Source organism: Octodon degus, unplaced genomic scaffold (assembly GCF_000260255.1).
Source record: "Octodon degus isolate 3935 unplaced genomic scaffold, OctDeg1.0 scaffold00211, whole genome shotgun sequence".
NCBI classification, from domain to species: Eukaryota; Metazoa; Chordata; class Mammalia; order Rodentia; family Octodontidae; genus Octodon; species Octodon degus.
In genome coordinates this window covers 1,914,400-1,928,991 of record NW_004524787.1, presented here as the reverse complement: position 1 = coordinate 1,928,991, position 14,592 = coordinate 1,914,400, and the positions used below count along the sequence as shown (strand labels likewise).

Below are 14,592 nucleotides of genomic sequence, written 5' to 3'. Positions count from 1 at the left end.
ACAGTTACAATAATTAATACATTGCATATTGTTGTCTTTGTAGTATTCATAGTACATAAAATATACACATATGTATATATATGAAATGACAGGCTGTTTTCCAAAGTTGATATAATGGTTGCATTCTCAGTACTAATATCCAGCATGTTTAAATTGGTTGATATAGTATAAACACTCAATAATATCACTATTTTTATTTTAGTTTTCTTGCCAGTATTTTGTTTTTTAATAAGTAATGATGATGAACAATTTTCTGTGTGTTTATTTACCATCAGTATAAAATCTTTAGTAAAACATCTGGTAATGTACTTCACCAAATTTTTAATGAGTTACTTTTTCTGTATTGCTTACTTTTAAGAATACTTTGTATGTTCTTTTTACACGTCTTTTGTCAGATATGTTCTTTTATCCCAATCTACAAATGTGCATTGTATTTTCTTTTTTAAAAATATACCTTTATTGAGAAAGAAGTAGAAATAAGATAGTTTCAAAACAGGTTAGTAGTACAGTTACAATAATTAATACATTGCATATTGTTGTCTTTGTAGTATTCATAGTACAAGATGCAGACATGATATCTTGACTAAACACTGTTAGCTCAAAACTTTCTTCTCATTGAACTAAGAGAATGTAGCTGTATATCTGTGCATTTTCTTACCATTGCCATTGAAAAGCATAAGCTTTTAACTTTGTTGAAATCCAGTTTAGTCACTCCTTAATGTTTCATGATATTGAACTATTCAGAAATCTTTAGCTAACTCAATGTCACAGTGATATCTTCCTGTGTTTTTTTATATAAGTTGTATAATTTTATTTTACATATTTACACTTTTGATCTCTTGTGTTTTTTATATGGTACAAAATAAGGGTCAAAACTGATTTGTTTCCATATAGATCTCCAATTTTCCAGCATTATTTCGTTAAAATGGTTATCACACTCCCCTAGATTGCATTACCTGGATTCCTTTGGCAATAATCATTTGACCCATATGAGTCTATTTTTATAGACACTATTCTTCTAGTGATCTATATAACTATTCTTTTTTTTTTTTTTTGTAGCACAAGGGATGGAACTCAGGCAAGCACTTATTTTACTGAGCTATCTCCGTGGCCCCTAACTATTTTTTTTAATGTATTTGGTACAGGGTCTCACTGGGCAGCTTGGACTCATAGTAATCCTCCTGTTTTCCCTCCCCAGTACTGGGATTATAGTTGTGCGCCACCACGCCAGGACTCTGTGGCTGGCTTAATGTGCCCCAGGGTGGAGCCAGCATGGCGTGTGGTGCCCGGAGCAAGCCCTATTCCCTGTGCTTGGCCAAAGCAGGTGCTTAGTCCACTGAGCTATCTCACTGGCCCCTATGTAACTATTCTTATGCTAATACCACATTGTCTTGGTTAATGTAATTCCATAGCAAATATTGAAATCAGGTATTTCACTTCTTCCAATATTATTCTGTTTTAAAAGTCATAGCTGTTTTTGGTAATTTTATTACTATATAAGTTTAAGAATCAGCTTGCCAAGTTCTACCATAAAACAAGCAAAAACTCTGCTAGTGCATTGACTGAGATTGCATTAAATCTGTACAAAACCAGCTACCTATTTATATACATAGTCTTAATTTCTTCCAGGATTATTTTCCAGCTTTCTTCATGTATTTATCATTTTATTTTTTAAATGTATTTAAAAATATTTTACAGCACAACTTATACCACCATGTATTGATAAATGAATGTATATGATTATTACAGTTAAGTAAACTAATACATCCATCATCTCACATATTTAGCTTTTCCTGTGGTGTGGTAAGATTATTTAAAATGTACTACAGTACACAATATAATATTACAACACAAAAATGTACTCCAATATACAATATAATATTAATAATTGTAGTTCTTGCAATAGGCATTGTATATCTATTCAGCCTAAATAGGTACATTTTGACCTACATTTTCTCATTTCCTCCTTTCCCTCAACCTTCTCACCCTGAGTATTCATAGTTCTACTCTGTCTCCATGCTTACAGTTTTTTCTTTAAATTCCATATTTAAATGAGATTGTGAAACATTTTCCTTCTGTGCCCAGATTATTCAATTTAGTTTAATATTCTCTAAACTCGTTCATATTATTGCTGTATTCCACTGTGCATGTATTAGTGTATGTTATGTGTGTGTGTATGTGTGTGTTGATTAAGAGGTATATATGTACACATACATACATCACGTTTTTTTTTCCATTCATCTATCAACAGACACTTCCCTTGGCTACTGTGAATAATGGTGCCCTGAATATTGGAATACAGACAACCTTGTTATATAACGAAGTGATTCCATTTCATTTGCATATATACGAAAATGAGATTGCGGTGTCATTTGGCAGTTCTATTTTTAATTTTTCTAGGAACTTCCTAAAGGTACTGTCTTCTATAGTGCCTGATTTATAGATCTATATTCCTACCAATAGCATAGAAGAGCTGCTTATTCTGTACACCCTTCACAACACATGCTTTCTCTTTTTTAACAATAGCCATTCTAAAAGATATTACATGATATTTCATGGTGCTTTTGATTAGCATATTCCTGATGATTAGTGATGTTGAGCACCTGCTAATATAATCCTCACCACTTTTATACATCTTCTCATAAATATTTATTCATATCTTTGTATGATGGTGAATGCACATGGTCAACCTGATTGCCTTGGGGGCTGCCCAGGTGATCAGTAAAGCATACTTCTCCATGTGTTTGAGTAGATTATAGAGGCAAAACCCTGAGGCCCCTTGCCTCTTCCTTTCTGGCCTTGCCCCTCCCACTTTCTTTTCTAGCCATCTTGAATTTAACAGTGCTCTTTGACAAAGGCTTTCTTTCATGCTGTTTCTCTGCTTTGGAGACAGTTAATTGTGTACTGAAATCTCTGAAACCATAAACCCCTCCTTCAAGTTTTGCATGTTGAGTATTTTTGTCCCGGTAATGGGAAAGCAGACAAATATGCATTACCAATTTTGAATTAGAGTATTTACTTTTTACTTTTTTTTTTTTTGCTATTAACTTATGTGAGTCCCTTTCATGTTTTGGATATTAACCCCTTATCTGAGACATTGTTTAAAAATATTTTCCCCAATCCTTAGACTGTCTTTTCCTTTTGTTCAGTTTCCTTGTTTGTTTGATTGTATGTTTCTTATACTTTTGGAAGCATCTCAGAATGTTAAATTAGGCAGACCAGATAGTTCAGTGGACAAAAGCGCCTGCTTAGGCAGAGCTCAGCGGCAGGATCCCAGGCTTGTGGTGCTGGCCCTACCCCCAGAGCGCGCTGAGATGGCGATTGAGACTGGGCATGGTGGTTTGCACCTGTAATCCCAGCACTTGGGAGGCTGTAAGCAGGAGAATCACTAGGAGTCCGATCTATGTAGTGAGACTCTGTACACCCTTTAGACCCTGTAATAAATACATAAAAATGTTAACAATGTTAAGGAGGTTTTACCCTATATTTGCTCTAAGTGTTTTGTAGAATTTTGACCTTAGATTTAGTTTTTTTAATCAATTTTGGATTGAGTTTTGTATTTAATATGAGTTGGACATCATTCTTTTGCATGTGGATATCCAGTTTTTTTGAGAAGTTACTGAAGAGACTATCTTTTTCATACTAGGTCTACGTTCTGTTATCCAAAGTTAATACACTATTTCCTAAGGTTTGTTTCTGTTCTTTCTGTTTAGTTCTTTTGGTCTGTATGAGTGTTTTTAATACAAGTATATTGTTTTTTTAAATTTTAGAGACAAAGATGCCCAATAAAAACAATGATACACAAATTCAAAACAAGATAATAAGAAACTAACAATGTTTATTATATTGCATACTGATATCTTCAGAGTAGTTGATCAGATTACAAGATACAGTCATGCAAAACTCATCAAACAATATAAGCACAAACCTTTCAGTGAACTAATAGAAATTTGTAGTATAATGATCTTAGCCAGCATATATATATATATATATATATATATATTCTTTCCCTATTTTAGATTTTTCTTTTTTTTAATTTGAGCAGTTTCTCTTTCACAATTATCTATTGTGTACTTTGAATCTAATTTACTCTTTCATTTTCTTACACTAGAGGGACAATAATATGTGTACATATGTGGGTCTGATTTGTTTCAATTATGAGTTTGATCTCTATTTGTATCCATTTATCTATAAAAGGCTTGATTTTATCCTTCTTTATAACTAGTACCCCATTGTATTAAAATACCACATGTTTTGGTTGACACTGACAAAGGTTCTACAATCTGAGGTACAGGATCTCAAGATAAATCCTGAGGGGATTTCACTGACCTTCTCAGACCCAAAAGCTACAACTCTTGTTGCATAGGCCCTGCCTTACCTTGGTCTTAACCATCCAGTAGAAAAGTATGAAGATGAAATATAGGAAGTAAAGCCATGCTGTTATGTTGAACTGTGGGGGACTCAGGTCAACAATTTCTGACATTGCCAGTTAAACAGAAGACCCAATGCTATTATGGGCTACTGGACTCTTTTAGAATATTTTGCTGAGTTTACACACCTATAATATTCAAATAACGGAACTTAACCAAAAAAAGGGTATACACATGAATGTCCATTTTGTATCTGTGTGTTCAAAGTGGTTAGGGTAGATATCTAGTTACATTCACTTAATGAGTAGAATGATTTGTTCTAATGGTATTTGTAAATAGGATCTCAAGTCTGCGTCTTGTACAGCAATTAACCACTAAGAAGAATGTATGCAGTGTGTTATTTATTGAAACTGTCCTAGTGATTTGATTTGAAACTGTCTCATTGCTATTTGTTTATCAATAAAATCATGGGGAAAAATACCACTTGTTTTTATCCATGCTTTGGCTGATGGGCATTTGGGGTGTTTCCAAGATTTAGCTATTACAAATTTAGCTTCTGTAAACATGGGTGCACATATATCATTGAAGTATGATATTTTTTAATTATTCAGGGAAAATACCCGAAAAAGGAATAGCTAGATTAAATGGGACATCTAATCCCATTAAATAAGTGCCACACTAATTACCACAGTAGTGGTTGCAGTCTACATTACCATCAACAGTAGAGAAGGGTTCCTTTTATCTCACAGTCTTGTCAGCATTTGTTACTGGTTGATTTCTTTATGATAGCCATTCATTCAGAGATAAGATGGAATCTCAGTGTTTTTGTGATTTGCATTTCTCCCTTGACCAATTATATTGAGCATTTTTTTCATACATTCATTTACCATTTGTATTCCTTCATCTTTTTTTTGTTTGTTTGTTTGTTTTGTTTTTGTTTTTGTTTGTGTGGAACCAGGGATTGAACTCGGGACCTTGTGCTTGCCAGGGAAGCACTTAACCTATTGAGCCATCTCCCTTGCCCCTGTATTTCTTCATCTTACAAATGTGTATTCATCTCAGATGCTCATTTTTGGTTTGGGTCTTTGATTTTGGCAGGCCAGATTTTTAAAAATTCTTTATACGTTCTATATCAGAGTCCTTTGAGGGAGAGTTAGCTAACAGGTTTTCATATTTTGAGGATTTTCTTTTCATTCTGTAGGTGATTTCTTTTGATGTACAAAAACTTGTGTGTTTGTGTGTATGTTTTAAAAGTTTAATTTTAAAAAAATCACTAGACCCTGTCAACAAGCCAATTCCTAAAAAAGTTCAGCATCTTGGTGAACATGTGTAGTAGAAAGCTAAAAGAAAAGCAAAATGCTGCTTCACTTAAAATGTTAAAAGGTTTTTGCAAATCAAATCATTTCATTGGTGAATATATCCTCTGCTATCAATGTGTGTGCAACCTTGTCCCCTGAATGTCTGGTGTAGTTAAAAAGCCCAATGTTGCCACACAAGACAAATTCTCCATTTCAACCAACTTGTAGTGGAGGGGCAACTAGCACAACACCGTCTTCCCAGACAAAGAACACTGAAATATTTCATTTTGTTGATTTGTATATCTCTTCATATGTCTCTTCATCAATTTCCATAGTGGTGGCAGTTTCTTCCACATCTCCCAATGTCATGTTTAAATGCTGAACAGAAGTATGTAATGTTGGGGCCAGAGAGATGGCTCAGTGGAAAAAGCACTTCACTGGTAAGCACAAGGTCCCAAGTTCAGTCCCCGGTACTGCCAAGAAAAAGAAAAAAAGTATGTAATGTATCTAAAAATTCTTGATCATTCCTCACTTTCACATAGATTCACTCATCCAGGCTGAGTCTGATGGGATCCATTCTCTATTGTTTGTGGGAATGTAGACTGCAACCACCACTGTGGTAATTAGTGTGGCACTTATTTAATGGGATTAGACGTCCTATTCGACCTAGCTATTCCGTTCCTGGGTATTGTTGCTGGCTCACATTGTCCACCATCTTTCAAAACCCTGAGCCCCTTCCCCAAAAGCTTTTAATAGGATTATATGCTTTTGTTGATTCTTTGAAGTACTTCTTGTACGCTTTGGCTTTTGTTGATGAACTGTCTGTCTAAAGATTTCTACCTAATTTCTCTTCCTGTAGATCAGTGTTTCTGTTTTAATATTTAAATCTTCAATCCATTTTAACTTTACTTTAGTTCATAGTCTAGTAGAACACTAGATATAAGTCTAATTATAGTCTTTGGCATGTGGAAATCAAGTTTTCCAGGACCATTTGTAAAAGAGGCTATCTTTCTTCCTGTGAACATGGGTGGCCCTTTTGTCAAAGAGAAGATGGCTGAGTGTGCAGTTGTTTCTGCATCTTCTAATCTGTCTCATGCTCAGGCCTGTTTCTGTACCAGTACCATGCTAATTTTATCACAGTAGTTTCATAGTATAGTTTCAAGTGGGGGATTGTGATGCCTCCTGCATTGCCTTTGTTTTTTTTTTTTTAGCCAGGGATTGAACTCAAGCCCTTGTGCTTGCCAGGGAAGCACTTTATTCTACTGATACATCTCCCCAGCCCCATTGCCTTTGTTGACCAGGATTGCCTTTGCTATTCCTGCTCTTTTCTGATTCTAAATTAATTTTAGGAATGTTTTTTGTAGAACTGCCAATATTATTTTGTTAGAAATTGCATTAAATCTGAATAACAATTTGGGAAATAGGGCCATTTTCCCTATGTTCATTCTTCCTAACCATGAGTAAGGAATGATTTTCTGTTGTATTATATCCTATTATATCTCTTTTTGCAGAGTGGTATAATTTTCAAAATTCAGATTTTTTACTTTCTTTGTTAAATTGATTCCTAAGTATTTAATTTTTTGGATTGTATTGGGAAGGGTGCAGTTTCCCTAATTTCTATCTCAGTGAGTTTGTTATTAGTGTACAGGAATGCTATTGCTTTTTGAGTGTGGACTTTGTATCCTGCTCATTAATTCTGGGAGTCTTTTGGTAGAATTTTTGGGGTCTTCTGTGTAGACAATAATGTCAGATGCAAATAATGACAATTTAACTTCTTTCCCTATCTTTATTCCTTTTAATTTTTTTTTCTGTTTACTAAATGTTCTGGCTAATATTTTCAGAACTACATTGAATAAGAACGGTGATAGTAGACATTCTTGTCTTGCTTCTGATTTTAGATGAAAAGTTTTCAGTTTTTTCTCCATTTATTCTCATATTGTCTGTTTTTAATAGAGGCTTTTATTAAATTGAGGTTAAGATCACATATTCCAAGTTTCTGTATTTTTTTTTTATCATGAATGAGTTTTGAACTTTATTGGATGCTTTTTCTGCATTTATTGAAATGATCGTGTAATTTTTGCCTTTGGATGTGGTGTACTATGTTTGTTGATTTGCATTTGTGGAACCATCCCTGCATTCCTGGAATGAATCCTAATTGATCAAGGTGTACAATCTTCTTGATAATTTGAAGCATTCTGTTTGCTAGTATTTTATTGAGATTTTTTGCATCTATGTTTATTAAGGAGATTGACCCATAGTTTCTCTTTTTTCATTTGGTCATTTCTCTGGTTTTGTTATAGCAAATAATTGAGTCCATGAATGAATTAGGGAGAATTCCTTCTCTTTGAATTTCATTAAGGAATATTGGTGTTACATCTTGTCTAAATATCTTATAGAACTCTGCCATGAATCTGTCAGGACATGGGCTTTTCTTTGATACTAAGTTTTTAATTTTTTAAATTTCATTTAATGATATTGTTTTATTTACAATAATTATATCTTCTAGATTCAGCTTTGGTGATTCATACTTTCGAGGAATCTGTCTATTTCTTCTGTATTTTACATCCTATGAGAGTAAATATATTCAAAGTAGGTATTGTTGATCTGAATTTCCACAAAAGCTGTAGAGATTTCACCATTTTCATTCCTCCTTGCATGAATTTGATTTTTTTATACAGTTGGCTAGAGATCTATCAATTTTATTTATTATTTCAAAGAACCTACTCTTTGATTCCTTATTCTTTGTATTATTTTCTTAGTCTCAGTTGCATTAATTTCTGCTCTGATCTTTATAATTTCCTCCCTTCTATGTGAGTTGGGCTTGACTTGCTCTTGTTTTTTAGAAGTTTGAGGTGCATTATTAGATTATTTGTCCATATTATGTTTTTCTGATGTGAGAATATACCATCAAAATTTCCCTTTTACCACTTTTAATCATATCCCACAGGTTTCAGTAAGTTGTATTTTCATTCTCATTTGATTGTAGATACTATTTAATTCCTTCTTTAATTGCATCGGTGGCCAACTGGTTGTTCAGGACAGTGTTATTTAATTTCCATGTGTTTGTGCAGTTTTTGCAGTTTCTTTTGCCTTTAATTTACAATTTCATTACGCTGTAATAAGAACATAAGCTTGGGATTATTTCAGTTCCTTTGCATTTACTTAAACATTGTTCTATGGCTTAGTATATGAACTATTTTAGAGAATGTCCCATATGCATCTGATGAGAATATTTATTCTGATGTTGCTGGGTAGAACACTCGGTAAATATCTACTAAGTCCATTTGTTTGCAAGTTGGTTCCTTTCTGTTATTTCTTTTTGTTTTTTTAATGTATTTAGTACAGGGTCTTCAGGGTCTCACTACAAAGATTAGACTCATAGTTATCCTCTTATTTTCAGCCTCCCAAGCACTGGGATTATAAGCATGCCCCAGCATACCCAGTCTCAGTCGTGTGTCAGCATGCCCCAAGGATAAGGCCAGCAGGCAAAGTAGGGATTGAACCCTAGCTGCTGAGCGCTGCTTGAGCAGGCACTTTAGTCTGCTGAGCTATCTGGCTGGCCCAAGTTCTGTTACTTCTTTGCTGATTTTTTGTCTAGTTGATCTATGTCTTATGATAATGCAGTATTAAGGACTCATGTTGCAATTGTGTTGTTGATTATTTGTTTTTCCATGTCTATTAACTTTTGTCTTATGTAATTGGGTATTCTTGTGTTTTGTTCATATATATTTATGGTTATTATATCTTTGTCTTGAATTTTTCTCCTAATAACTACATATTGGCTTTACTTATATCTTTTGGTCATTTATGACTGTTACATCTTCCTGTTGAATTTTTGCCGTCAGACCTTTGCTTATCTCTTTTGAACGTTTTTGTTTTAAAATTCACATTCTTTGCAAATAAGAATAGTTTCCACTGTTTTTTCTGGATTCTTGTTGCATGGAATATTGTTTTCCATCCTTTGATTTTCCACCATAAGAATTTCTTTCTGATTTAAATTTGTTTCTTTTGTTCAGCATATTGTTGGATTCTGTTTGTTATCCATCTTGCTAATCTTTTTTTTTTTTATTTGTGAATTGGGGCCATTTATATTAATGATTTAAATTGATATTTATTGACTTATCCTTGCCATGTTATTTAACCACTGTTGATTCTCTGATTTCTCTGTCTGATTAATTGCTTATCCTGTCTGGTGGTTTGATTTTGATATTTTTCTTGGAATTGTGATAATTTTTAATCTCTTTCTAGAATATCATGCAGTAATGTGTAGGATTGGCTTTGTGATCATGAATTTCTTTAGTAGTTCTTTGTCTTGGAAGTATCTTATTTCTCCATTATTCAGAAAAATATTTTTTGGAAGTTGTTTTCTCTAAGTACTTAAAATACTTCACTCCAACCTCTTCTTGACTTGAAGGTTTGTGTTGAGAATTTGGCCATAATACAGATAGCCTTTCCTTTATGGATAATCTTTTTTTTCTCTCTCTCTTATGGTTTTTCTTCCAAGATCTCTAGCAGATTTTTTCTGGGTATGTTGGAGGTCTGATCTTGCATTTTGCTTCTTCCTTTTGTCATTTTCTCTTTAATTTTTTTTTGTTTTCTTTGATGATCCTTGTGAACTTTTTTTAGTAGATAGCTATATCACTATCATTAAAACTTCTCTAGGAAAATATGGCTCTTCAGGGATATCTTCTGTGTGTAGGAGATTCTTGGTTTATGTCTGTCTCAACATCCTACATTCCCACTAACTGAGAGTGGGATGCTGATTTTTGTTTGCATCAATCCCCAGTTTTTTGGTGTAGGGTACTCTGGTGAGGTTATTGCCCCATCCTTCCCAGAATTATTACAGAAGGGAGAATAACTGATTAGAACAGATATGACATCCTAGCTAAAGTAGTACAGTTAACAATAAAAATAGCATCAAGCACAACTTAGAAATTGACAACTGTGGTAACTACTGATTTTTATATTATAGGAAAGGAGCAAAGTCTATAGTTATATGACAAAACTGATCTGAAATCATGAATCTGTTTGTAAATTATTTCCCCATTGTAGACTTGATTTATACTGGCATGGGAAAATTTAGGGAAAATAGTGTATAAGACAAAAATACCTGGAAAGGAAGTACAAGGAAGACTGGAGAACAAAGGATGCACACACAAAATGTAGGAAACTAGAGAAGGGGTAGAAAAGAAAAAATGAAAGAGTATTAGACAAATTATCAGAATTTTTATCTCTGAATTTGAAGGACGGTATTAGAACAAGAAAAAAAATGAGATAAAGGAAGAGAAAGTGAAATAAAAACAAGGATAAAGCAAGGTAAAATAAAATAAAATTATATAAAATGAAAGAGTGTGATCCTACCCATCAGTTTCTATTCCATGTGTCTGTCCCAAACACAATATTGTTTCACCTAACTTACCAAATGTTGGCTTGTATTTTGGAATTTTCCATCTCACTAGTGCCACATGTCCATCATGTGCATACTATCTGGTTCCTACAGTTTGGCTATTGCTTCCATTGTAGCCTGGTCTCCCAGTTAACAGGGATGGGCAGGTAACTGGATTCCACTGAGCAAGCAGGCTGGGAGTCACAGGTGTTTCCTGTGCCTCTTTCTGTTTTGATTTATATAGTTCTAAAATATATTTTAATTCAAAGTGAACATTTACTTCATGCTTTTTCCCTCTCAAGATTGCTTTTGCCATTTAGTGTACTGTGATTCCATATAAATTTTAGAAGTATTGTGTTTATTTCTGTGAAAAATGGTGTTGGAATGTTGATATGGGCTTTAGTGTTTTAAACAATGCTTCAATATATTTTTCATAGTTCAGCTATTCATACTTTTTATTTTTTAATTCAATCTTGTCAGGTTCTTTATTGCTAGAAATTGATCCATTTTCTCAAGACTAGCAAATTTATTGGCATATTATTGTTCATCATAAGCCCTTCCTATTGTATTTGTTTCTGAGGAAACTGCTGTAATGTCTCCAAGTTTATTTCAAATTTAATTATTTGTATCAACATTGTTCATAGTTTAGCTAAAGGCTTCCAATGTTTTTCAAAAAAAGCAAGTCATAGTTTTGTTTCATAGAGGTTATTCTATTCTCTAGTTGGTCTCTACTGTAATCTAGTATGTTCTTTGAATTTTTAAAATTTTTGTATTGGTAAATATTTGCAGTGTATAAAATTCCATTACTAGTGCATATGTAAATTGCATTCCGATCATTTTCATCCCCTTTCCTCTCCTAACCTCTCCTCTCTTTGCTTCCTGATATTATCTTTCCTATCTTCAAAATGTCTTCCTTGCCATTGCCTACAATCTGTCCTTTAAGAACTGTAGTGACAGTGGACATCATTGTTTTATTCATGATTTGTTCAGATTTTAGGCTTATCATTTAAAAGAGGTCACAGAATGTTTAGCTTTCCATGTTTGATTCATTTTACTGAATATTATGGTCTCCAGATCCATCCATTTCTTGGTGAATGACTCAGATTTATTCTTTGTGTTGTAATACCATACCCCACTAAGTATATGTCTCTCTCTCTCTCATATATATATATATATATATATATATATATTTCCACATTTTTAGCATTTTTGAATAACTATAAACATGAGTTTGCATGTATCACTGTAAAAAGATAGCTTTAACTCTTTGGGGAAGTTACTAAGAAAAAAATATATAGCTAGGTCATTTTGAATTTCAGCTTTTGGTTTTTGAGGAATCATCACACTGATTTTCACTGTGGTTGTACTAGTTTATTTTACTATCAACAGTATAGAAGTGTTTCTTTTTCCCCATGTCCTCCAGTATTTGTTGTTAATTATTAAGTCCTTCATGATATTCATGCTTACTGAAAAAAAGATGGAACCTTGGTATTCGTTTGCTTTTCATTTCTCTAATGGCAAAGATGATGGACTTTTTTCGTGCACTTATTGGCCATTTGTATTTCTCCTGACAATTCTCTTCATTTCAAATGATGTTTTCTTAATCGTTCTTTTTTATTTTGGGAGATAAAGTTGTCTTATTTATATATTCTAAATATTAGTTCTCTGATGAAGTAGCTGGCAAGAATTTTTCTCATTCTGTAGGTTGACTTGTTTTATTTTTCTGTGCAAATACTGTTTTTCTAATTGATATAATTCCAATCATCAATTCTTATTGTTTTTCTTTTTTCTTTCTTTTTTTTTGTGGAAACGGGGATTGAACTCAGGCCCTTGAGGGTGGCAAGCAAGTGTTCATTCTACTGAGCTATCACCCCGGTCCCAGTTATTCTTATTATAAGTGCTGCAACTGTGGCTCTGTTCAGTAACTTTTTTCCTATACCTGTGTTTTTAGAGTTAAGCCAAGTATTTCTCTCTGTAGATTCTTTCTGTTTTAATATATGTCTTTTATCCTTTTTGGCTTGATTTTATCACAGGCTTAGTAATATGAGTCAAGATTTATTCTTTTGCACACAGATAAGCAGTTTTCCCAACAATATTTGTTAAAGAAGATATCTTTTCCCTACCATTTATTTTGAGCCCTTTGTCAAAGGTCAAATGTAAAGGTGTGTGGAGTTATTTCTGTGTCTTCTATTCTGTTGCTCTATGTGTCAATGCCATACATGTTTGCATTCCAGTACCACACTTCTTTAATTATAGTAGCTTTGTAGTGTACTTAAAACTTTGCAGTGTAGCCTGCTTATCCTGAAGACTTCTGTAGAGATCTGGTAGGTTAGCCCTTACCCTTCCAACTTTCCTGCCAAACTTTGCTGATTCTGGCCACCCCTCCTCACTGTGAAGACTGGCAGGGAGACTCCACAACCATAGCTCTGCTCCCCACCAGCCTTCTGACCAGAGTTTGCTGATTCTGGCCACCTCTCCTCACCTGGAAAGCCACCAGGAAATTGTGACTACCACAGCGACCTGCAGGAGCCTTGTGGAGTACTACTCTGCCTGTGCCAGTCCACCATCAAGAGAGTCTTACAGGCCCTTGTCTCTGGTATACATTAAAGATCCAGAATCATGACTGCCTCCATGTACTTCTCAACCAATAAAAAGTGAAAAGTCTTTGAATTAAAAGCTGAACTCAACAATGAAAAGAAAGAAAAGAGGGAAGAGTCTGTGAAGAAAATGATTGCTGCTATGACTGTGGAGAAGGATGTTAGTTCTCTCCAGATTTAGTCAACTACATGCAGATGGATACCCTGGAGCTACAGAAGCTTGTATATGTGTACTTGGTGGACTATGCTAAGAGTCAGCCAGAAATAGCCATCATGGCTGTCAACAGCTTTATGAAAGACTGTGAAGATCTCAACTCTTTGATTCGTGCCATGGTAGTCAAAATCATGGGTTGTATCAGGGTGGAGAAGATCACAGAATACATTTGTGAGCCCCTTCTCAAGTCTTGAAAGATGAAATCCCTTATGTCTGGAAAACTGCAGCAATCTTCATGGCAAAGCTCCATGATATCAATGCCAAATGGTGGAAAATCAGAGATTCCTCGATTCTCTACATGATCTCATAGGAGATTCAAATCCTATGTGGTGGCTAATGCTGTAGCAGCATTGTCAGGAATTAGTAAGTCTTGGGCATGGGGAGATAGCTCAGTAGAATAAGTGCTTGCCTGGTAAGTGCAGGGTCCTTTGTTCAATCCCTGGTACAGCACAAAAAAAGAGAGAGGAGAAGGAGAAGGAGGAGGAGAAGGAGAAGGAGGAGAAGGAGGACGAGGAAGAAAGAAGAAGAGGAGGAGGAGAAGGAGGACAGGGAACAGGGGGAGGAGGAGGAGGAGGAGGAGGAGAAGGAGAAGGAGGAGAAGGAGAAGGAGGAGAAGGAGAAGGAGGAGGAGGAGGAGGAGAAGGAGAAGGAGAAGGAGAAGGAGAAGGAGAAGAAAAGAAGAAGAAGAAGAAGAAGAAGAAGAAGAAGAAGAAGAAGAAGAAGAAGA

General features: G+C 34.5%; 1 protein-coding gene and 1 pseudogene across 8 annotated transcripts in view; both read left to right on the top strand.

Annotated features, from left to right (window-relative positions):
* Nucleotides 1-14,592, top strand: part of Arhgef9 (Cdc42 guanine nucleotide exchange factor 9) — a 265,414-nt gene that overhangs the window by 160,768 nt on the left and 90,054 nt on the right. The gene's annotated exons all lie outside the window — the stretch shown is intronic.
* Nucleotides 13,674-14,592, top strand: part of LOC101588454 — a 3,298-nt pseudogene continuing 2,379 nt past the window's right edge.